Here is a 25,360-nt window from a genome sequence, read left to right on the forward strand (position 1 = left end):
AAAAAGAGACAGAATACATAAGAAAATAAAGGCAACAAAATCAGAGAAAAAATCGGATACCATCAAAAAGCACCGATCCTTAAAACACCAAGTACAACAAAAGCTTAGAACATCATATTGGAACTATATAGAAAACATTATAATTGAAGACAGCAAACTGAAAGATAGTAAACCAAGCAAAAAGTTTTGGTCATTCATAAAAAACCAAAAAAGTGAAAATATGGGTGTATCACCACTAAAGGTAAACGGTATTAACACTGGACACTTTAAATTTGCAAAACACTCATTTGCAAATCCGCCGCCGCCTCAAATAAGAGCTACAGTGTCATGTATATAACCAAAATGTGCGGAATTACATGGGATTCAATAATTTCATTAGTTTTCTACTGTTACTATTATATTTATTTTGCTATTTGATTTATAAAAACATGGGATTTTCAATATCCCATGGGACAGGGCAAAATCCCATGGGATAATTGTAGTTCCATGGGATATTTGTTGTCCCATGGGACAAAAAAAATCCCATGGGATTATTATTATCCCATGGGATTTTTAATATCCCATGGGACAAAATAAAATCCTATGGGATTCAAATTATAAATATATAGATATAAATATACAGTATGTGTATGTTGCAATGAATGCTGTTTGGTAGTAAAAAGTTTTAAATGTATACAAGTTTTTTTATATTTTATTAAATTTTTTTTCATTTTGTCACAAACTTGTTTTTTATTTGTTAATATGACAATAAAGATTATAATTCTGATTTTGGAATGTATAATAAAATTTAAGGTCAAAGAGTAAAGTTCTTTCACTGAAACAAAATGATGACATGTTTAAATAAATGAAAAAATATTGTTTTGAAATCTTTTTCTTGTTTATTTTATAATGAAAAATAGAACTGAAAAAAATATTTCATATTCTGACTGAATAGTTTACTCTTTTCATGAAGTAAGGTTTTCTTTGTTATAGTTTCATTGCAATACATGATTGAATATGCAAACAATTTGAATTATATACCTTTGTGTGTACATAATATTATGCTTATATTTGCAAATTTATAATTTAAACACTTTTTGTGTTAAAGTTTTAGTTTTCTTTTTCGCTGCTTGCTATGTACAATTATTCAGTCCACTATATAAGAGTCAAGTCAATAAATTATTTCATCCACTAGAATATTCCTGCAATTCTTAGACAAAACATTTTTCAATCTGTTCTTCAAAGATCCTCCTCGGTACATCTTTATTGGATGGAGCGATTCAAATGAGAAGACAAAGCAGGTTTATTTGGACAACAACATACTAATATTTTTTTCATTCGTTCCTTCTTTCAATTGATAATTACATTGTTGCATTTACAAGATCAAGTTCTTGAGCATCTACGATCGTGATGATATGACTCCTTTTTGTTTATAGTCATTATGTTGAAATTTCCTTTTTCTATTAAATGTAGAAAAAAACATTCCATTTCAAATTAATAAAAAAAGTCGCACTGTTGAGAAAAATCTCATCTTCAAGTTTTCTGTTCAGTATTGATCTGTTGAATGATGACCATGAAAACCGAGATGTCTGACCTACAAATACACAAAACTCAAAAATTATCAGTGAAGAGAAATACAGCAATAAAATGACTATTTTATCATGTTTATGAACATTTTAATAAACTTTCATTTAAATATCTATTGTTAGTACTCTTATTTCAGTGCTTTGTGTCTATGATTTACATATTACTGGTTATTGTTTGGTTCCTTGTTGCAGTCTTTTGAGTTAAGCCCATTGCAACAAATTTTTACAATTTGTTCAAATGTTGTGCTGTTATTAAAACCACTGTCCGGTATAGCGTTTGCTCATTGTCAAAGGCTGTACAGTGAACTATTTTTGTTAAATTAAGGGGGCTCACAGGTTTCAATCAATTTTTTTCTTAATACATGTAATATAGGGTTACGCTATATTTTTCTATAAATGAACTTTATCTTATACTTTATAGAAAAATAGAAAAATTAAATTAAAACTAGAGGCTCTAAAGAGCCTGTGTCGCTCACCTTGGTCTATGTGCATATTAAACAAAGGACACAAATGGATTCATGACAAAATTGTATTTTGGTGATGGTGATGTGTTTGAAGTTCTTACTTTACTGAACAATTTTGCTTCTTACAATTATATCTATAATGAACTTTGCCCATTAGTAACAGAGAACTATATTTGGTAAAAATTTACATAAATTTACCAAATTAATGAAAATTGTTAAAAATTGACTATAAAGGGCAATAACTCCTTAAGGGGTCAATTGACCATTTAGGTCATGTTGACTTATTTGTAGATCTTACTTTGCTGAACATTATTGCTTTTTACAGTTTATCGCTATCTATAATAGTATTCAAGATAACCAAAAACTGCAAAATTTCTTTAAAAATTACCAATTGGAGGGCAGCAACCCAACAACCAGTTGTCCAATTCATCTGAAAAATTCAGGGCAGATAGATATTGACTTGATTAACAATTTAACTTCTTGTCAGATTTGCTCTAAATGCTTTGGTTTCATAGTTATAAGCCAAAAACTGCATTTTACTCCTATGTTCTATTTTTAGCCGTGGCGGCCATCTTGGTTGGTTAACCAGGTCATTCCACACATTTTTTAAACAAGATACCCCAAAGATGATTGTGGCCAAGTTTGGATTAATTTGGCCCAGTAGTTTCAGAGGAGAAGATTTTTGTAAAAGATTACTTTAATTTACGAAAGATGGTTAAAAATTGAGTATAAAGGGCAATAACTCCTAAACGGGTCAACTGACCATTTTTGTCATGTTGACTTATTTATAGATCTTACTTTGCTGAACATTATTGCTGTTACAGTTTATCTCTATCTATAATAATATTCAAGATAATAACCAAAACAGCAAAATTTCCTCAAAATTACCAATTCAGGGGCAGCAACCCAACAACCGATTGGTTGATTCATCTGAAAATTTAAGGGCAGATAGATCTTGACCTGATAAACATTTTTACCCCATGTCAGATTTGCTCTAAATGCTTTGGTTTTTGAGTTATAAGCCCAAAACTGCATTTTACCCCTATATTCTATTTTTAGCCGAGGCGGCCATCTTGGTTGGTTGACCATTGTCAAGCCACACATTTTTTAAACTAGATACCCCAATGATGATTGTGCTTAAGTTTGGTTCAATTTGGCCCAGTAGTTTCAAAGAATCCGCCTTTGAAAGAAGCATATATATACATTTTTGTAAATGTACTTTTTTTTCTGTTTAACTAATAGGATAAATAGAGGTAATTTTGAAATGAAAAAAGAACTTAATTACAGAAATCGCTTAAATTTTACAATAGTTTAGTTTAAGTAAAGTTAGTTGAAAATGATAATAAAAAATATAGGTCACTGATGAGCTAAAAAAGATGTTACAATTTTCATGCCAAAAAATGGCATTTCTGCACCAAAGGGAGATAATTTGGAGCTTTTTCAATGATATATACATTTTAAAAGTTGTATGGGGCCAAAACGAATTGATTTTTTAGAATGATTTCTGTACCATATGAAAAAGTAAAAACTAATAAAGTTATAAATAAAATTAGTTATGAAAAAAAAATATTTAATATTTTTCTGAAATTTTTATACCCTCGAGCCTCCTTAAACGTTGTTAAATGTCATTTTATCTCTATTGGAGAAAAGTCTTATTTGAAATCATACTGCTTCTTATTTTTATATCAACCCAGCCATATTATGCCTGTCCAATATCAGGAGCTTGTTCATAGTTCAGTGGTTGATGTTGGTTCATATCCGTCATTTTTGTTTTTCATAATATTTTGTTTTTTTATAAATTAGTCTGGTATATTTGAAGTTTGAATTGATGCTTTGTTTCAAATTTTGTTAGCGTTGTCTTTTATAGATTACTATATCATGTATAGGGTATGAGTTTTTTCATTACTAACAGGTCATCATTGGCCTCTAATAAGTAATTACAATGCTTACATCCACTTAATTGAACTCTGATGGATAGTTTTCTCATTTATCGTACCACATCTTATTTTAATAAATATTTAATCATTACTCAAGGGCTAAAACTTTTTTCAACAGTGGACTTACCATGTAGGCTTTGTTGACCTTTGTAAATCTATTTTTGTTGATAATTTCTTCTGTTTATAGTTTCCCTTTTATATCTTTAATATTCTTGCCCTACACATAAAAGGGTAAACAATATCATTTAATGACAAAAATAACTACTAATACATAAAAAGTAGGCAACTGAAAATTTTGCCTCATTTGTATATAACTTTGACTTGATTCTCATTCTTGCTGTTTAATATTATCATTGTTTTATGAAAATGAGGTCTTAGTAAAATTAACCTTGGCAAACAGATATCTTCTTTTTTTATATGACACCTTACATTCATTTCGTACAAGTAGACCTATGCTTATAATATCTGATAAAATGACAAAACCAAGAAAAAATCCCTGTGGTAAGACAAAATGTGCCATAATATTAGTCCAAATGATAATAAAGTCTTGCATGGCTATTCTGTTCTGTTCTGGTTTAGAAAATCCCTCCTTCAAAGGAGCACTTTGCACAATGACGAATAAATTTTCAGGTAAACAAGAATTAACTAAGGCGAAATGGGAGCTTCTGTAAACATTGTAATTAAGTTATGTTTTGTTTGTATTGCAATTAGTTGATATTTGTTATTTTAATGTCAAATATTACCATGAAATACTATTTAAAAGAAGATATATTTTTTTAATTTTTTGGGTTATTTTTATTTGTCCCATTTTTTTTAGTTGTTCTTCTTTTTCTGAAATTGTATTATTTTTTTTACTCGTGTGTAATATTTTTTAAACAAAGTCTTAGTAGAGATGACAAATTGGATATGGATATTTCATATTTTAATGAAAAATAAAGACAAATATCAAACTATCATAACAAATATTTTATTTCAATCAGCACTGAATTCAAAGCACAATGATATTATAATAGCATGACAAAAAGCACTAATACATAAAACATGAGAAGTATTTCCATAAAGTTCATATTGTGAAATACAAGACACTAATTTACACATTTGAATGTTCAAAGTTCATTTAATTTCCAAGTTTGAGGATATAAGATGCTGCATCACCATACTGAATATAGTCTTTCGTACCATTGTGTAGGGATGCCTTCAAAGTTGCAAATCTTTCTCCTATTTCCCTATACTTCTTTGCTTTTCCCCGTATCTTGCCACCTGCTGCATATTGTACTTTCTTTACCGCGTTAGCTGCTTGCTCTTTCTTGAACACATTGATTATTTCGAATATATTTGGATGTGCAGTTTTTACTCTCTTTTTTAACTTGTTATGCCAGCCCTCTAAGTGATTATTTGTTCTGGGTCCTTCTGTTAGGTGGTGGTTCCAGGTTGGTTGTGGGTATCTGCCCTCTATCCATGTCAGAACTACATAATCTGTTAATTTGGTGCAAGCATCTGACTGTGGTGCATTTTCCAAGGCATGTAACTGGTTCCCCCTTGTACTAACACCAACGAAGTACAAGGGGGAACCAGTTGGGGTTGTAGTCAATAGGGATATTGTCACCAGTCCCTACAACCCCAACAAGGCCTGCAACCGCCTGGTATTTTATACCTCCTCCAATGACAGAGGCAAGCGCAGTAGGATCGACTTTGAAGATGGGTTCGACATCGACCACCCAGACCTACTGCGCACACCACCACACACATCGCCAGTCATCACTGACCAATCCAAAGAGGCAATTCAAGCAGCCATTCAAGCAGCAAGACCCGATACTCCATACCAACAACACCAAAGGAGTAAAATGAAGGCAAAAAGACCGACAGACTCCAGTCTATAGAATAGGTAGTTCCAGTCCGCGATATCCTTATAGGATAGTCGGACTCTAAACACTCACACATCATCAAACAATATTTATTATTTTATTTATTTTATTTAAAATTTCTGTAATATATTTAAATAAGTCTGTGGGTAAATTCATACAATTGATACTAAATAATGTTTAATTGTAGATTTTTTTTCTTCTGAAATCACAATTTTTTAAATCATAAAAAGTGTCCTTTTATAGATAAATATTAAAATAACAATCCAAGGGACAAAAATCCCTAATTACTTGTTGTTTATATTGTTATAAAAACACAGAGGTTTAATTTGTTTATTTAATTTTTTCATCTAAATTCACATTTCGCCTTAGTACAATTCCCATCTGGCCTTAGTATATTTTTTACCTTTTTTACCTGGAATTCACAACTAAGGCGAAATGGGAACACACCACGCTTGCTTGGCGGAAGGTTTTTAATTATGAATACGAGTTCGTACTCAATGAAGAGCAAAGCAAAGCTTCTTTGTCATGTATTCTACATGAATTCTACAGTGTAGCAGGCATCCATGCATTTACATTTGCAACCACAAGCACATATAAAGCTACTAGGGTCCAATATAAAGTTAGTGTCTAGCTATTTCAACTTTTTTCTTGGACGCCGTCATAGTAAAAAAAATCCTTTCAAGGTGTAATAATTGTTTGTATTACAAAAAGAAGAAACCTAAATCTTACTTGTTAGTTGTTATGGGCTAACAAAAAAGATTTATTTAAAGTTGGTTATACATAAAATTCATCATAAGCTCTAGAGCTTTTATCCAACATATATATATGACAAGCACAATACATAAAACATTAAGTTCATCACTGAGATAGTAGTCTCAGATAGAGGGAGACAGGGTCAACCAAACCCTATTCAATCTGAATGTAGGACAGAAAGTCACAGGACAAAAAGTCACGGTCAACAAGTCACAGACAAAAAGTCACAATTCAGTTTAGAGATTATTTTTCTTTGAACAAGAAAACACTTTTTTTGTATTTTTCTTGAAGTTTTATTTAAAAAGCAACTTAGTAATTAAAATGTATTCAATAAATATCAATAATAATCAAATAATTGTTATGAAAACAAAATTTCAAAGTGGCTTGGTACTTAAATGGCTTCAATTTGCCAATAAATATGGCCCCATAAATATATCCTTTGCAAGATTAAAATCTAATACATTTCCATTTATCGTGTTTATCAAGCTCTATGAGCAATTTCCTTAAATTAAAAATGAATATATGTAATAAAAAGAAAATATTTCAAGATCTTTTTCATATATATTCAAACCAATTGTCAACAATTTGTTTGTGACTTTTTGTCCTATCAAATTTGTGACTTCATGTCCTGTGACTTTTTGTCCTGCGACTTTCTGTCCGTTTACCTTCCATCTAAATCAGTAAACTGAATAATTGTTTTTGCAGTAGTCCGGGTAACGAGTCGATATCTGTTATTAATCATGCAAATTGCGAGTCAACACTTACACACCTTTTTTCAGAATGTCAGCTAAAAACAAAGAATCACTGGTGATAGGGGAGTGTAACCGATGAATTGATCCTGAATCAGATAAGATTTTCCAAGTATTACGGAGTCGGAGAACCTCTTTATTTGATCACACTCATCGGGAGATTTAATAATGAGGCTACTAAAAACATTTCATTTTCCCATGTTCACTGTTTTTCGCTATAATTATTTAAAGCTGAATAAAGCTATTTGAAAAATACATTAATTTGTGTTTTTTACTGCTACAAGATATTTGAATAAAATCACGTGAAAAAATGCTAATTACGCACCAGTTGCTGAGCAGAGAATCATTTTAAGCCAGGAACAGTATATACAAACTGTAAGAATAGAAATTCCCTGTAAAAAGGCAGTCAAATCTTAACAGAACTGTAACTTAATGATACATGTATATCAAGTTCCAACACCTCACCCAGCACCCTGGCCCAGCACACTGAGTTAGCAAACTGGTGTGTGTCAGTCTTATAATATAAAACTGCGTAGGTTCATATCATTAGATTTATCGTTTGTTTGGATATTTTTAGGATCGTTGTAAAATTATATATCTTGAACTTTGTTAAAATACTATTTTAAATTGTTCAATTCGTTATATTTCATAATTTTGTCAAAGTGTACTTTTTAAAGTTTTAAATTTTAAAGATATAAAAATGAATATATATATATATATATATTCCATTTTGATTTGAGGGAAATCTGTTTGAACTGTAATGACATGGTCAGTCAACTGATTTGTTGCAAAGCTGATTACAGGTAATTATAACATACAGCAATTTTCCATTACGACAGTGCGTGTACTCTCCGGTGTGTATAACGTAAAGTTTCTAGAGAACATCCTGTCTACGTGTAATACAGATTGATGACATTACACAAAATTTCTTTTGTTAAATGTGCTTAGGTATCTGTGTCTATTCCCTATTTCAACACCACAAATTTTTCGAAGAAAAAAATCAAAAAATCAATTATATGAAATAAAGAAGAAAAGTAGCTAATATCAACTTCAGTAACTAGTAACTGCGCATTGAGTAATCATAATTTCAATATTGCATGAATCAACAAATGGAAGTTTTTAACGACCTTGACTGGCTATACAGCCCTTGCACGGTCGGTAATGAACCAACCCTTGAAAAAACGTATACATGTAGGCCTATGTAAAAGTGTTTAAAAAGACCAATTCCTATTGGTTATATTTCACACTAGGACCTTAGATAACTAGAACTAAGCAGTGGTTGATCCAGAAATTTTCATAAGTGGGGACCCATTGACTGCCTAAGAGGGGGTCCCTGCCAGTCATGCTTCAGTGATTCCCTATATAATCTCCCATTTTCCAAGATTAGTGTGTGGGGGTGGGGCTGGAAAAAAACCTAAATCCGCCTCTGCTAATTGGGAAGTCATTTTGTCTGATACACACATATAAATACCTATTATGTACAAAATGCTTCAAATATATGCATAAATAATAATGGTACGTCTAAAAACCGTTAAGGATCTCCTCGGTGCACGCAAGACATAAAAAGTCACTTAGGACATGTATTTTAGTGTTCAGGGTATTCATTCGATTCATAACTTATTTCATAATCTTGTAATTTTTGTTTTGATAAAATTTGAGACATAAATACATGTATCGAGACATATAATACATGTATTATATGTCTCTGATAAAATAAAACCAACTTTAAAGAAGTTATTTAAGTTTGAATCGGCTGTCACCTGTGTTTTGCATTGGGATGCCAAAACATTAATATTATTTACAAAAATGCCAAAACCTGCAAATATATTTTAGGCAAAAAGCGACATTTATAAATCGATGATTTTTACACTAAACGTTTTTATAATTTGTTATAGAAATATTAATAAGTACATGTACATAGTTTTATCAGAGACATATAATATAATTGTATTATATGTCTCTGGTTTTATCAAGGATTTGTATAGTAACTATACACATCCTTGGTTTTATAAAGTCCTTCATTGCTTCAACCCCTTGGTGAAATTTAAATGGCGAGACGATAATTAATAAACTATCTATCTATCGACATGCGCCGTTATTTAGGATTTTAGAATACGTCACGGATGACCGATGATCATTTTCAATACCAATCATCATTTGAATTTTGTCAATTGATCTTTAATGATTAGGACTGATTGGTGATGACAAAGAATGTGTCTCTGTTGATGGTTATAAACACATAGAAGTAAACTTTACAAAAAAAAGTTTACTTGGAAAAAAATATAAAATTATATGAATATGCTAAATAAATTTTTCTTTGGTATGTAATAATCGAAGACGTTTAGAAATATAAAGAATCTTCACATAGTTGGGAAATTTTCTATTCAAGTTATATCATTTAAAAACGTTTCGAAATATAGATCTTTTTCGATGTACAATCTGGCCCGCTTGGAGATCTTAATAATTGTTTGCCTACTTTCGTCTATTTATATTGCTGAAATTCTTTAATAAAAAACTTATACAAGTCAAGGATTTGTATAGTAAATCCTTGTACAAGTGTAATGCAGGAAAAGGGGGAAGAATCGCTTCTCTGTCGGGTTGTCTCCCCTTTCCCTCCAAAACGATTATAAAGTTATATATCGGGGAACTGGCATCTTTCACTTGGGGACTATTCTCGCTCGCTTTTATCTATACGGGGATTCTAACTTCTTTCGGAGAATCTGGGGAATACTAGCTCGCTCTTATTCAGGTCTATGTAATACCTTCTACTGGCGTGTCCCTCATCCCGGACACTTTCTCCTTTCGAGGCCTGGCGCTGGTGAATAAAATACAATGATGTTTCAATTATTTATTCCAAACAGCTATCTACATTTAAGTGTGATATGTGATCTAAATAGTAAACTTTGTTTTAACTTATTTATGTTAATGAAAATCTTTTATGAATTTAAGTTAAGTTTTAAATACGAAACTAAGTTATTAGATCAGAAGATAAATTCTTACTTTAAAATTTATTTGAAATAGTTTATACGTTAACAATTTACATACCTGGTGAATAAAATACAATGATGTTTCAATTATTTATTCCAAACAGCTATCTACATTTAAGTGTGATATGTGATGTTGGGAGATTGCGGTCTTCCCTTTTTAACCCCAACATCACGTGCTGATTGGAATTATTTTATTCACCTATGAAATTTTAGCGTCAATTTTGAATTTTCTAAAGTTACTTTTTATTGGTCAACTATTCTCTTTTTATGTTATAGATTTATTTGATTGACATATATTGTATTTAGTTATGTAAAATCAATTAAAGGATTATCAAAATCTTTACTTACTTAACAGAATTATTAAGTGAACAATAGAAACACTTTAGGGTTATTTTCCTACGGCAAATTACAAACATTTTTATTCTTTTAAAAGATGACAGTTTATTTAATTTATTTCTCAACGTCAGATTAATAGCTATGATCAAAAGACCTCTAGAATTGAGATTAACTATATGTTATTTACAAAAAGACGAAACTTTTTATAACTTAATCTTACGTCACCTACTTTGTCTTAGAGCTTAAGCAATGCAATATAATTCAATTTTATTTTATTTATAAGTTTATTTCTCTAAGTTTACTTTATATTATTTTCCTTTTGCAACATACAATTTTCCATCATTATACAAGCCCTTGCTATAATATAATGAAACTTGTCGCCAATATCACCATAAATACTTAAAGAACAGATACAATCTTATCCTAAATAGTTTGCCATCTAACAATTCAAAAAGAAATTTTGAGTCGAAACTGAAGTACCAAATCTTTAAAAAGAATCACCTTTTTTTGTAACAGTATAGACGTCGAAAATTAAACTCTATATATATATTCTTTTTTCAAAACTCCTGAAATAATTTAAAATTATCTTTAGACAGCTTTCATATGCAAATCTTTTTAGAATATGTGAGCGTATTACCCCCCCCCCCCCTTTTTTTTCCTTCTATAAAATTTATTTGTAAACGATTTTGTGTCTTAATTTGTGTTTGCTAATTAACTGCGGTTCATGCTGTCAAAAGTAAAAAATGTCTCCTTGTGTATAAGTTATTGATAAAAAAATATTTGAAGCCGCCAGAAGAATAAATCATTTCCTGAACTTAAATACATTTATTTATAAATAAAGACAATTTGCCTAAAACATTCTCTTATATATTTAAACAATTGTAAAATAATTAATTCAACGACTTTCTTTTACTTTTTACTTTTCTTCTTCAGTTTTTTTTTACCCATTGCTCTTCAATTACTGATCACAAATTTTTCGGATGCTTTTTATCCTATTTTCTTATCGAACTTACATGTTAGCAGTTGAACGGAATTAAGTACATTTTTCGGGAATTTACAACTTAATTTTCAACAACAAAATTCCACACTTTTTTACTGGGATTTTTTTTCTCTGTTTTGAAGGCGCCACAAGTGACCCCGTAGCACACATAACCAACACCTCACATGGCGTATTCACGATGTTGAGGTATTGACCTATAATCACATTTATCAATATACAGCAAGTAGGTAATTTGGTGTTGAATGCCAGTAGGTCAGAATTTGTTAATTGAATTTTACCTGTAAAAGGGTCACTAGCTGTCAAATTCTTGTTCATCGATTTTAATCAAATTCACATAACATGTGGTGTTGAATTGTTTATTAAAATTCCACGCACAATCTTGGCTGATATGCATAAAACCATTATTTCATGAACCTGCATGAAATATTGACTTATCACAGAACTTAAAAAATAAACCACCGAAAGTCCACATAAGAGATCATAAGAGGGTATAGAGAATAACGGGCAAAGAAAAAAAGGAATAAAGAATAGTGAAAGAAAGAGAATAATGGTAAAAAGTGTAAGTCATTAAAAATATAGCTTAAAAAAAAAGAAGCCTCTTGCATCAATTTGAGGAATTTACCCAAGATTAATTTTACGGCGGCTTATTTTATTTTGGATTAAAAATAAACACAATTGACAAGTTTCCTTCCCCTGCATTTTCGATCGCACATGTAAATAGCACGTTGGTCTCAAATAAGACACTGATACATTACAACACTTGCCGTCAGTATATGAAAATATTAATTAAGAAGGTATAGAAAATTAATGCACGCACACTATTATCCACCACAGGCCTAAATCGTTAGTCCGCAAACAACGAGGGTGATAAAAAAACCCAGCACTTTGAACACAGCCACCGGCATGCTATGAATTTGAAAGCTTCCCAAATTAGTAACTGTCAAGTTCTATTAACCATAGAAAACTTTTGTCCTTCTTTATCAAAAATGAAATTTAAATCAATTTATTCATATATTTGACCGACTAGAATTAATTGGGGAATTTAAACCAATTCCTATTGTAAGTGATAAAACTATCAGATCATATCAGGGTGATTGAAATGAGGAAAAGGGGGGGGGGGGGGTATCAGGTATTTTTGGGGAAGAAAGAAGGGAGGGTGAGTCCCTCGGGGGTAATCCCCACCCCCTTCAATTTGAGAATATGCTATTATCTTGTAAACGGTCCCTAAACAATATATATTCTTGAATGGGACTATAAAACAAATCAATTAAAATTAAAGGTTAGTCCCTGGGGGTCACCCATCCCCGTTCAATTTGAGAATGTGCTATTATCTTGTAAACGGTCCAGATCCCCACCCCTAAACCATATATATTCTTGAATGGGACGATAAAACAAATCAATTAAAATTAAAAGGAAGTCCCTGGGGGTCACCCCGTCCCGTTCAATTTGAGAATGTGCTATTATCTTGTAAACGGTCAAGATCCCCACCCCTAAACCATACATATTCTTGTATGGAACAATAAAACACATCAAATGAAATATAGGGAGAGTCCATGGGGGTCACCCCCACCCTCACATGTTTGAAAAACTTTTAAATGGTTCAGATCCCCAGTGGTTAAGTGAAAAAAAATCCAGATCACAGGGGGAGGATTCTAGGGGTTGGTAGTTCAACTTGGAACCCCTCCTTTTTTTTTTGGACACTCAATGCATTTGAATGGGAACATATAGTTGGAACCACCCCTCCTAAATCTTGGGTTGGGAACAGGGAACCCCCTTTATAAAATGGCTGGATCCATCCAGGCATACCATCTAGCTAGCTATTAAGGCTTTAAAAATATGAAATAAATCAAACAAGGAAATTAACGGTGTAGGCAACTGTTTTGAATTTTTAAAAAAGCCTTTATTAACAATGTTAAATTTTGTGTGCATTTATTTTTGCTTATTTTCAATAACAAATAAATAATGGACAGAATTGCGTGATTGATTATTGTAATTTATGAAAAATCTGCATACATGTTATAAAATGGGAAGTAGAAACTGGGAATTTGTCAAAGAGACAACAACACAAGTGACAACCAAAGAGCAGACAACGACCGAAGGTCATGCACCTATGGGTCTTCAATGCAGTGAGGAAATTTTGGCACTGGTCTTCAGCTCATAAATATGTCTCAGAAATGAGAATGATATACAGCTCTCATTTGCATTAATAAAAACCTCACAATATGTTCTGAATATCAGAATATACAGTATTGCAAGATACTCTCATATTGTACACATGGAGCTGAGAAACTGTAAAATTAATCATGCTAATTTAACATTTAAGTCCTCGGAATCAATCTTAATATGCATACTGTTGTACAAAGGAATATAAGTATGCAAAAGACATATATATATTTATCTTACCTCCTATACATTTCCAGGAATATGATTGGTTAAAAGCGTCGGCGTGCAAACCGTGTATATTTGATATTAGGTTAGTAGGGAGGCGGGGCTTATCTCATACACGGTTAGTAGTGGAGTTACGTCCCTTTATATTCCTAATTAGGTAAGAAGGGGCGGGGCTTATTTCATACACGGTTAGTAATGGTGTTATGTCCCTTTGTAAAAAACAAAACGGTACTGAGAAAAAATCTTAAAAGTTCCAACAGACGAAGAAATTGATGATTAAGATTGAAACAAATTCATAAAACACATTTAAACCTTACAAGTCGTTATTGTTGGCATCCGTTTTTGTAGGATCAATGGAAGTATTTTCTTAGCGCTAACAGTATGAAGACTTGCTCGTTTTGAGAATCACTAGTCTTAATTTCACACTTTAAGATAGTCGGTAAGATAAATTCGTTACATAGTGTGCTAGTGACGTAATACGGTATATATGGGGTCAGTAAATTCCATATGGGGATTCGAGCTTCGCTCTCACCCCATATGGAATTTACTGACCCCATATATACCGTATTAGGTCACTAGCACACTATGTAACTAATAATATATGGTCTTCAAAAATAAGAGTATCAATGCTATTAATTTATGACAAGATCTTAATCAAGTAATTATTTTGGTTTGTTTAAATATTTAGGAGGTTAGTATGACCTCCTTTTTTGTGATGATGTTTTCCTTTTAAGCTGGGAAAAATTGTTTGTACATTTGTATCAACAAAAATAAAAACACAAAGTTAATCTAGAATTATGTTTTTATCATTTTTTTATGTTTAGATCATGTAGATTGTCAGCAAGATGAAAAGAAAAAAAAAAATATGCAGCTCAAAAGTCAAAATGTGGATAAGCTGAGGTTCAAGGTCCTACTTTTGCAGATTTTCATATTTTGCATGAATGAATTTAAAGTTTATACCATGGACAGCAGAGAAAGAAAGAAAAACTTTCAATTTTCCTGCTTCTGAAGGATAAATGTAAAACATCTTGTTTTTGGTAAGTTTTATGCTCTGTTTTAATAGTGTTTGTGCATTCATCTGTCCAGTCCTTCCTCTAAATTGTATCCTCTTTAATTTCAGTAAGTAGCCTGTGGATTTACATATATATACTCAAAATTTAGTACTAATATTAAGGGATTTTAGCATGACATCCTGTCGAATGCTTGTTAATCATGTTTACGTTCCAGAACATACATGACATATGAGTATTTAGACTACGCGTACAGTCTGCCCAATTTTAAGAAGTTGGTCAAGTTTATTAGAAACAAATATACATTACAGATCAACATAACTGAAATCTTTAATAGATTAATACAAAAAATTTAATTGCAGTAGAAATAAAAATACATGCTTGGTTGAGCTCTGGTATTAGACAGTACAAGTACCAGGTATACTCAAATGGTCTGATTGTATGCATATGGTCGGACTGTAAGAGTATACTTATATGTTTCGGACCATAAACGTACGGTCCAAATACTTATATGGTCTGAAACATTTATACATGTCTTAAAATTAATATCTGACAAACACGTTGGTGTTTGTGAACTTGGTAATAAGTTATTCGATAGAAATATAATGTTTTCAGATTATAAAAATAAAAATATCCCATATTTACTTTTAATAAAGAAGAAGATTATTGATGTATGTATAACTGTAAAATGAGACAGCAAGCCAACAACACAAAAAATAAGTATGAAACAATATATTTTTTTGTATCAATGTTATAGTCATGATAATTTCCAATATGTCCGAAGATTTCAAGGTTTTTTTACATTGAAATAAAACACAAATTGAACTCTGTCAGAACTTCAAAAGCTTAAAGATATATTGTTTCTGTTGTCTGCATTTTGTATAATATATTGAAATTCTAGTGAATAATGGAATATGTTATTATAATTGCCTAAAGTTTTAACATTGATCTTTATATATGATATAAATAACTTGGGAAAATACCCAAACGTTATAAAGAAGAATAAATTAATTGATTATTATATACCGGTAGTATTAGAATAGGAAGATGTGGTATATATTGCTAATTTGACAACTCTCCATCAGAGACCAAAGGATGTAAGAGGTTAGCAACTGATGACATTGGACAACCTTTAACAATCAGTAAAATCCATACCGCATAGCTATTTTTAGTAAAAATCATATTATTGCTACATGTATGCAAAAAATTTTATATAATACTTCAGATTTTATTGGTTCTTTTTCAGAAGGATTGAAATTCATCATCTAGAATAAATGGAGAAAACATAGAAACAAGACCAGAATAAATTCAAAGACAAAAGTTGGATCAGCTACTATTTTCATCACTCAGTCAATGATTTGAAGTTCTTTTAAATACCAAAGATATTGAAACCACAATAATGTCAATGTTCTGTGCGCTGAATGACCAACAAGTGGACTATAAGATCACACAATGCTGGATGATAAGAAACTAGTAATGTTTTGTGTGGAGAGATATTGTGAAAAAAATTGATTTACTTAAATAGCTACTGTAAATTCAAGAATTGTTGTGAGGGTTTATATTTGCAAAAATTGCAACACAGATGTAAACGCAATAATTTAAACTCCCATGTAGAAACATTTTATATGAATTAAACTGATCTCAAAATCGTAAAAAATTAAAATCTCATATTAGTCTTAAATGACAAAAATCCAATAATAAATGCACGCAATAATTTCTGAATTTACAGTACTAGTATGTTCAGCCTTATATTAGAGTTTTTCATTGATTTCAAATGGTAAATAATAGTGTTTCAAGAAAGTATTCTATAATTCATAAATAAACATATATTGATACTTACATTATCTACTTTGTTGTTTAAAAGTTTAGTTTTGAACAGTTATAGAACAATATGTTGAATTAACATTTCCAAAGAAAAAAGATATTCAATTAAAAAGATTCATCTTATAACAATTTACTACCAAATAGAATACATTGTAACATACACATTACTGTATATTTATATCTATATATTTATAATTTGAATCCCATAGGATTTTATTTTGTCCCATGGGATATTAAAAATCCCATGGGATAATAATAATCCCATGGGATTTTTTTTGTCCCATGGGACAACAAATATCCCATGGGACTACAATTATCCCATGGGACCAAAAAAAATCCCATGGGATTTAACCAAAATCCCATGGGATAATGGTAAATCCCATGGGATTTTGCCCTGTCCCATGGGATATTGAAAATCCCATGTTTTTATAAATCAAATAGAAAAATAAATATAATAGTAACAGTAGAAAACCAATGAAATTATTGAATCCCATGTAATTCCGCACATTTTGGTTATATTCATGACATTGTAGCTCTTATTAGAGGCGGCGGCGGATTTGCAAATGAGTGTTTTGCAAATTTAAATGTCCAGTGTTTATTACAAAAACAAACCCCCAAGATCAGGCTGAAGCACTAAACCATCAGTTTCACTCAGCATTTACCACACCAAAACCTTTGAAATTATCTCACATTTGTGAACTAAAATCATTAAAATCAGCAACACATAAATTCGAAATGAAGCAAATAAACATCACCCCAGAAGGAACATCTAAATTACTAAAAAACTTAAACCCATCAAAAGCAATTGGACCAGACAAAATATCACCTCATTTTCTAAAAGAAGTTCATCATGAAATCTCACCTATAATATCTGACTTGTTTAACTCATCAGTAAATACAGGCACAGTACCAAACGACTGGAGAGAGGCCTTGGTTACACCAGTTTTCAAAAAGGGAGCAAAATCTAAACCTGAAAACTATAGGCCCATCTCTCTAACCTGTATTCTTAGTAAATCACTAGAACATATAATTGTATCATCCATAATGAAACATCTAGACATTCACGATTTACTATACCCACTGCAGCATGGTTTTAGATCAAAAGTTAGCTGTGAAACACAACTTTTAACTTTTACACAGCAAATACTTGATTACATGGCAAACGGTAAACAAACTGACGTAGTTGTCATGGATTTTTCAAAAGCGTTTGATAAGGTGGACCACCAAAGACTTATCCTAAAACTGAAACGCATGGGAATAAATAACAAAACAACAAATTGGATAGAGGCATGGTTATCACATAGATCCCAAAAAGTGGTGGTTGACAGTCGCACATCAAATAGTTGTCCTGTATTGTCAGGCGTCCCACAAGGCTCTGTTCTCGGGCCATGTCTGTTCTTAATTTACATCAATGACATGCCAGACAACCTCAACAGTAATGTTCGCCTCTTTGCAGATGACACTATTGTGTATCTAACAATTTCATCATTAGATGACTGTCACACCCTTCAAACAGACCTACATAAACTGGAACAATGGGAGCAAGAATGGGTTATGTCCTTTAACCCAGACAAATGTGAAATCATCCACATAACAAGAAAACATAAACCAATCATCTATAAATACACATTACATAATCATATTCTAAAATCAACAAACAAAGCAAAATATCTTGGCGTTTCCATCACAAAAGACCTGACATGGAACTCTCAATCATATAAATGACATCAAAAACAAAGCAAACGCATCACTGAGATTTATTAAAAGAAATGTAAAAACAAACAGCATAAAAACAAAAGAACTGGCTTACAAAACATACGTAAGACCAAAAATAGAATACTGTAGTGTCGTCTGGGACCCGTGGCAGAAACAACAAATACATAAAATTGAAATGGTACAGAGAAGAGCTGCCAGGTATACACTCAACCAATACAGCTATCAAAGCAGTGTAACAGCCATGCTTGAACATCTAAGATGGCCAACATTACAACAAAGAAGAAATCTTGCATCCGTCACCATGCTATATAAAATCCAACACCAATTAGTCTCCATCCCAGTAAATACATACCTAATACCATCTAAGGAACATAAATTTATACAGCCATTCTCTCCCACAAACTATCATTTATATTCATTTTTTCCTAGAACAATAAGGTTGTGGAATTCCCTACCATACCAAGTAGCCTGTAGCCCAGACTTAGAAGCTTTTAAGTCTGGTGCAAAACCACATATGTACTGCTAAACCAAACCATGTTTTTATCTATATACAAAAAAATAAAAAAATAAAAAAAATAAATGTTTTTTTTTTGCAATTATTGTAAATACAAAATGTATGTTTAGTTAATTTGTTTCCCTAGTATGTGCCTTCTTGTAATCTTCAACATATTGAAGTTAAGAAGTATTATGTAGATGTAGACGCATATGTCTAGGAATATTTTTATATCGCCCTAATTCCAAATTCAGTTTCAAAGTACCACTTCTCAATTTTGTAAGTAAGTTACTATTAATAAACAAATCCAAATAGTTCTCTATATAAAGTCTGTTTTGAAGTGTTTATAAATACACAGTTTTTCACAATCATTTATTGATGCATACCAAGTTTGTAAATACTGGTCCTTTATACGAGTTTTTATAACATCTAACTGTATATTTACATAATTATGTGCAGTCTAAACATAGTTCATACCAAGATTAAACAATAAATCACGAACACTAGACGCCCAGTTCTTTTTACCATTGTTTGCATCTTCTAATAAAAGTTGATAAACATCATAAACAATAGGTGGCTTATTTACAATAATATGAAGCCAATATTTCAAAATAATTTGTTTTCTTGAGATATACATAGGCAAATGACCTAGTTCACCACATAAGGATGAAATATAAGCCCTTTTGGGTGTAACCATGGCAACAATCTGCATTTCTTAGATACAAAATATAGCAAAAAAGGGGGGTGAACATGTCACGAAAGTCTCCAAAATTTGGTCTAAAGGAAAATTTCAATCAATTACAGTGATGCCTTTCCTCAATCCATAGGTTTATATCTATCAAGTGGTCCAAAAAAATCATATGCATTTCTGCTCGTTTTTCCATAAAATTGAATTGAAAAGATTGAGCGCAAAATCTTTGTTGATAAACACTACAATAATTTATGGACCTATTGACGGTACGGATAGGGAAATACGGACTGTCAATCATATAAATGGCCTATAAAACATGTTTAAAACAACCTACATGTAAATGTTCATATAAACCCACTAAGAAGGCTATATTATTCTTCGATTCTCTAAAAAGTCAATTTTATTGTACAAAAACTTTCATATTTAAAAAATTCACAGGGGCCATAATGCGAAACTAAACTTCTAACTGTGTATTGCTACCTTAATAAAGGATTACCATTTTCCCCCAAATTCCACTTTAAATGGATTTCTGTTATCTACTAGCTAAAACGAACAAATTGGCCTGCTAGTTTTGAAAATCGGTTCAGAAATAAATATTTTATGAAGGTTAGCAGTTGACACTGAAATGCAACAAACAAGTGATTTTATGAAACATGCCATGTCAAAGTGTATTTTCTCCTTTTTTAGTCAAATTTCTAAAACTATACCTTCTAAGCTTGTCTTTTCTTGTTTAAAAACTTAAATTAACCTTAACACTAGACAAATTTTACAAGTTAAAGCTATTTTAAAGCTCTAGAATGTCAATTTTGTTGTGTATTACAATACCAAAGCCTTGGTTGAAATTTTGTAAATACTGAATTTATTTATAACAGCGGGAAAAAAATAGGCTTAATTCATGCTAAATTGTGACTTTATACTTGCTAAAATAATAAATTTGATTTAGTCGCATGAAAAAAATATAAAGCGTTCCTTTCTAAGGTTTCTACGTAACGCGCAATCTTCTTTTCCAAGGGGTAGCCAATAAAGTATCAATTTATGACGGAACCAAGTCTTTGTGTCAAAATGTCTATATTGGTTGCTACGGACAATAAACAACAAAACTAACATATATTGTCTTACTAAGGCCACACCAATTTAATTTCTTGTTCTACGGATTTTTGGACTCCAAAAATTGGGGCGAGCGAGCGATTTGAAAATTTTGATAAAAAAATATTTAATTTGAAAATTTTTGAGGCGAAGCTGGAAAAGTAAAGGCGAGCGATTATAATTTTTTTGTAAACATAAAATAGAAGGTTTTGACAATATTAAAACTCAATTTATGACTTTTACTTAGACATTTCTTTAATTTATGAAGTATTTTTTCCCTGTTCACCATGTTCACCGAGAAATAATTGTATAATTAAATCTGGTCTATGTATATGTGACTGACAATGGGCCAATACTCCATCTACATTAGTCATTATCAGGTTGGAAACAACCCCTTAATGTTATAATGTAAATATCCCTTTTATATGGGGTCAATATTATACAATTACTGTCTTTTGATGAGGTAAATGTGTAGTTTTATTGACTTTTGAAAAACTGATATTCACTGAGGCCAACGGCCGAAGTGAATATCAGTTTTTCAAAAGTCAATTAAACCACATATTTACCGAAACAAAAGACAGTAATTGTTTTATTCCATATTCCGAGAGAAATGTATGTCATGGTAATTATTAACCAAAACCAATTGTACATCAATCGTTTTTTTTACCAAAATAGTGCAGGTAAAAGCACGCGACGTTATGCGCGGTGAATATCCTTTTTCCGCAGGTGAATATGCTTATTTATTCAAAATATCATTTATATAGAAAAACCTACTAAAGTTTTATCAATATGGAATAAATTAAAGTCATAATATATTTCTTTGTAAAAAACATCTTTTAGTACAAAAGGGCTCATATGTTCCCAAAGAACTATATTCTATTTTGTATTAATGGTCAAAACATGTCCAAGAATTTTGTAATATTCCTGGACTTAAACCATGTTAACACATTTACTTTATAAACAGTTTAGGGGACGACCATTTGATATTCTGGGGGGGGGGGGGGGGGGCAGGAGGATTTGTTTTTGATCGGTTATTTATTTTTGGAAACTAAGAGGACTGATTATTCATTTTTTGCACTATTAAAGCAAGATTTTTCATTTTCATTAAAGCAAGGGACTGATTATTCATTTTCACAACTATATTTTTGATATTCGAAAACATACAATTTTTATATGATTTGTATATTATAAATAATACATATAGTATAGCCGACTCATTATGTACCCTTTACAGTGTTCCAGCTAGGCCGTTTTCAGAGGGCGCGGCGCCCGCCCTTTTCCGAGTGGCGCCCTGTGCCCTTTTTACAGTTTCCAGGGCGCCCTGCCTTTTTTGAAGATCGATTGCATATTAATTTGTGCGTATTGATATGATACGCTTATTACTAAATTTTACCTGGGGAAAAGTGTATGACTTTGTTTACGACCCCAAGCTGATCAATGGTTACAACTGGTGTCATAATCTGTTGTTATAGGTAATCCGTTTATCGGATGGGTCATTAATGATCATCAACATTAATTCATTCAAATAAAATCGGTCAGTCGGCAATTATCTTTGAAGAAATGTGCATACAACAACTTGGGCACAATTTGCGATGTTTACCGTAGTTTCATGGAGGAAACGTAATGACAGTAAGTTGGAAAACCATAATAAACTCGTTGAAGACATTGTTTTTCTTGTTTTCCGTAAAATAAACAGAAAATTCAGACGTATTTGTCATTGACTGCCTTCATTTTTGATACGAAAATAACAAAATCAGCCGCCATATTGTGATCATTTTACATCATATTTACGTACTGTTTATAATCCTCCAAAGAAGGAGCACACCCGAATAAAGAAAGATAACTCAATCTGATTTTTTTTCCTAGCATTGAGTAACCCATTTACATATTCTAAAATATGTCTACATGTATCTTGCTTAAGAATATATATGTTTAGGTATTTATTTCGAGTTATGGGAAAAGTTAAAGAGGGTCTTAGTAACAGTGTTGGTAGGGTGCCTTGGTCATCTTTTTCTGTATTCTTTATTTTTGATACAATTTTTCACTGTTGCTTTATATCCTAAAATTGTGAATTTACTGAGCACAGTTGTTTTGTGCTGTATTGCCATTAAGCACAGCAGGGGTAGAAAGGTGAAACTGGTAAAATGTGGCAGACCACAGAAACAGTATAAAACAGGTCACCTTTCAAAACATACTGCTTATAAAGTTCAACTGTGCCAAGCAATGATAAAAAAACTTGTGTGACAAGCTGGTTGACAAGTTTTTCAGCCTTAAAAGTAGAAAGATAGAGTTCTATATGGGCTACTGATGTTGTTCTTGCATAACCTGTGATTCAATGAATAAACACAAATGTTTGATTAACATCTTTTATTAAAATATGCCCTTTTCATATTATCATATCGCGCGTTAAATGCCCTTTTTCAGGATTGGCACCCTGCCCTTTTGAAAACCTAGCTGGAACACTGCTTTAATTAGATTAACCACCCCCCTCTGCAGAAATGAATCTTTTAAATTCCCAACTGCATATACATGTATTGCATACATACATAGTATTAAAGTTTTGTTATAACTAGGCACTTTTAAATGTATTGGCAAACATACTACGGCGAGCGGAGCGAGGCAAAAATGTTTTTGAAGGGTTTTGGAGCCACTGAAGGCCCAAAGAGCTATAGAACAAATGATGCAAAATCATGCTTTCTGGGTGTTCCGAAGACCCTTTCATAATCTGAAAATGAAGTTTTGTTTTAATAATTTTTTGACAATATTTATTTTGGTCTCAAAGCAAAATGTATAAATTCAGTGTAAGACTGAAGTTTCTAGGGACAACATCAAAAGACCAATGTGCATGATAAAGCAAAAATGAAATTCACATAGTTAAGTCTGTGGCTGCTGTTTTTTTAAACTCATGATCAAGTTTATAACAAAATAACTAGATTACAAAAGGAATGCAACACTAACAGAATACAGAAGGGCAATCAATGAACAAAAGACAAATAAATAAGAAATATTGATCCCGAAAAATCAGGGCTATAAGTCTGAGAGAAAATAGAACTTTCTTCTTGCAAGGCCGTGAACACAATTTGATATGGAGACAAGCGTTTAATTTTGAAATTATCTACATGTAGTTACGGCCCTGTTAAAATAACAGTGAGGTAAGGTTTCCTGAGACAATATACCTCAAGTTAAATGAAACCAATTTTCAGACAATTCAAGTATTATTAAATAATATTTATACTTTTGTTATTAAAAAATTTGGGAAGTGTTTCCCGATTTTTTTTGGGAAAAAAGATGAATTTATGAAGAATCTGGTGCCATCTCATACTTTAGATTAGACCTGCTGAGTTATTTATTTTCAATACATTGCAAGTCAGGTAATTTATTTTCAAACTACCACAGAACAAACCATTTATTTTTGAAATTATCAAGGCTGAGTTATTTATTTTCAAAATCCTCCTCCCCCCTCCCCCAGAATATCAAATGGTTGTACCCTTATCTAATATTATTCAAAATAAGTGGACCCCTCTTTAGAAAAATTGTTTAAAATATGATGTATTTCTCCTCTTTTTGAGTAAAAAAATCTAAATTTTCAAAGGTTTTGTATAGTAGCACTATACAAATCCTTGGTATTTCTATTTTCTTTTCTACAGGTAACAACAGTAAAATTACCCCTTGTCTGAGGGAGAGTTCTTCACAACCTGATAATAACAAACACAGGTCAAAGTACGGTCTTTTACACAGGGCTTTGATTCAGACCAAACAGCAAGCTTTAAGGGACCCCACAATTATTGGTGTACACAATTCGAACAGGAAAACCAACTATCTAATTTATATATCCAAACGGGAAAATACCAATGAACCACATCTACAAAAGATAACTGCTGAACGAGTCGACAGGCCCCTGAATCAATCAGGACAGGTACATAAACATGCAGCGGCTATGTATAGTTTTGTTTCGCCAGCATACAATATAATTGCAGTTGAAGGCAAATCCTTCAGAGGTTCTTTGTACTTTATTCTAAAAACGAACATTTTTTGATAGGGAATATAAGTAAGGGGGAAGGAAACCAATGTTTTGTTCTGTACAGGTATTTCCCCTGTTACATGTTTATATTTATATCGGAGCACTCCCACGTTTCATGCTAAAACAAATGTTCTCACAGATATTTACACAGTGTTATGGGGTGCTTATAGGTTTTAAATCGTTATAAACAGGTTAGAATGTGATTTTAAAAAACAAATGATATCTTAAAAACAAAAAAAATACTGGTAATGAAGTGCCGGAAATTTCAAAAGATGAAGAAATAATTACGAAGCATATTCAGGACCAAGGAAAACCCACATTTGTAAATATAAAATGGAAAGAGGAAATAGAAAAACAACTTGTTAATATTGAGAAGAACATAATATCTAATAGAGAAACAGATGCTTCAATAAAGTACTCTGAAATAAAAAAATGTTATTAGTAAGCTAAAAAAAAAAAGCACCTGGGCCAGATA

At 31.6% G+C, this 25,360-nt stretch overlaps 2 long non-coding RNA genes across 2 annotated transcripts; one reads left to right on the forward strand and one right to left on the reverse strand.

Moving 5' to 3' along the window:
• Positions 1 to 1,031: 1,031 nt before the first annotated feature.
• LOC143056289 (uncharacterized) lies at positions 1,032 to 9,742 on the reverse strand. Its single transcript, XR_012972285.1, has 3 exons — positions 7,250 to 9,742; positions 4,094 to 4,183; positions 1,032 to 1,573 (listed from the first exon to the last, which is right to left on the reverse strand). It is a non-coding gene; the product is annotated as an uncharacterized LOC143056289 (long non-coding RNA).
• Positions 9,743 to 11,983: 2,241 nt separating this feature from the next.
• On the forward strand, positions 11,984 to 16,514 carry LOC143057097 (uncharacterized). Its single transcript, XR_012972632.1, has 3 exons — positions 11,984 to 12,450; positions 14,869 to 15,081; positions 16,301 to 16,514. It is a non-coding gene; the product is annotated as an uncharacterized LOC143057097 (long non-coding RNA).
• The last annotated feature ends 8,846 nt before the right edge of the window (positions 16,515 to 25,360 follow it).

Source organism: Mytilus galloprovincialis, chromosome 13, assembly GCF_965363235.1.
Source record: "Mytilus galloprovincialis chromosome 13, xbMytGall1.hap1.1, whole genome shotgun sequence".
NCBI classification, from domain to species: domain Eukaryota; kingdom Metazoa; phylum Mollusca; class Bivalvia; order Mytilida; family Mytilidae; genus Mytilus; species Mytilus galloprovincialis.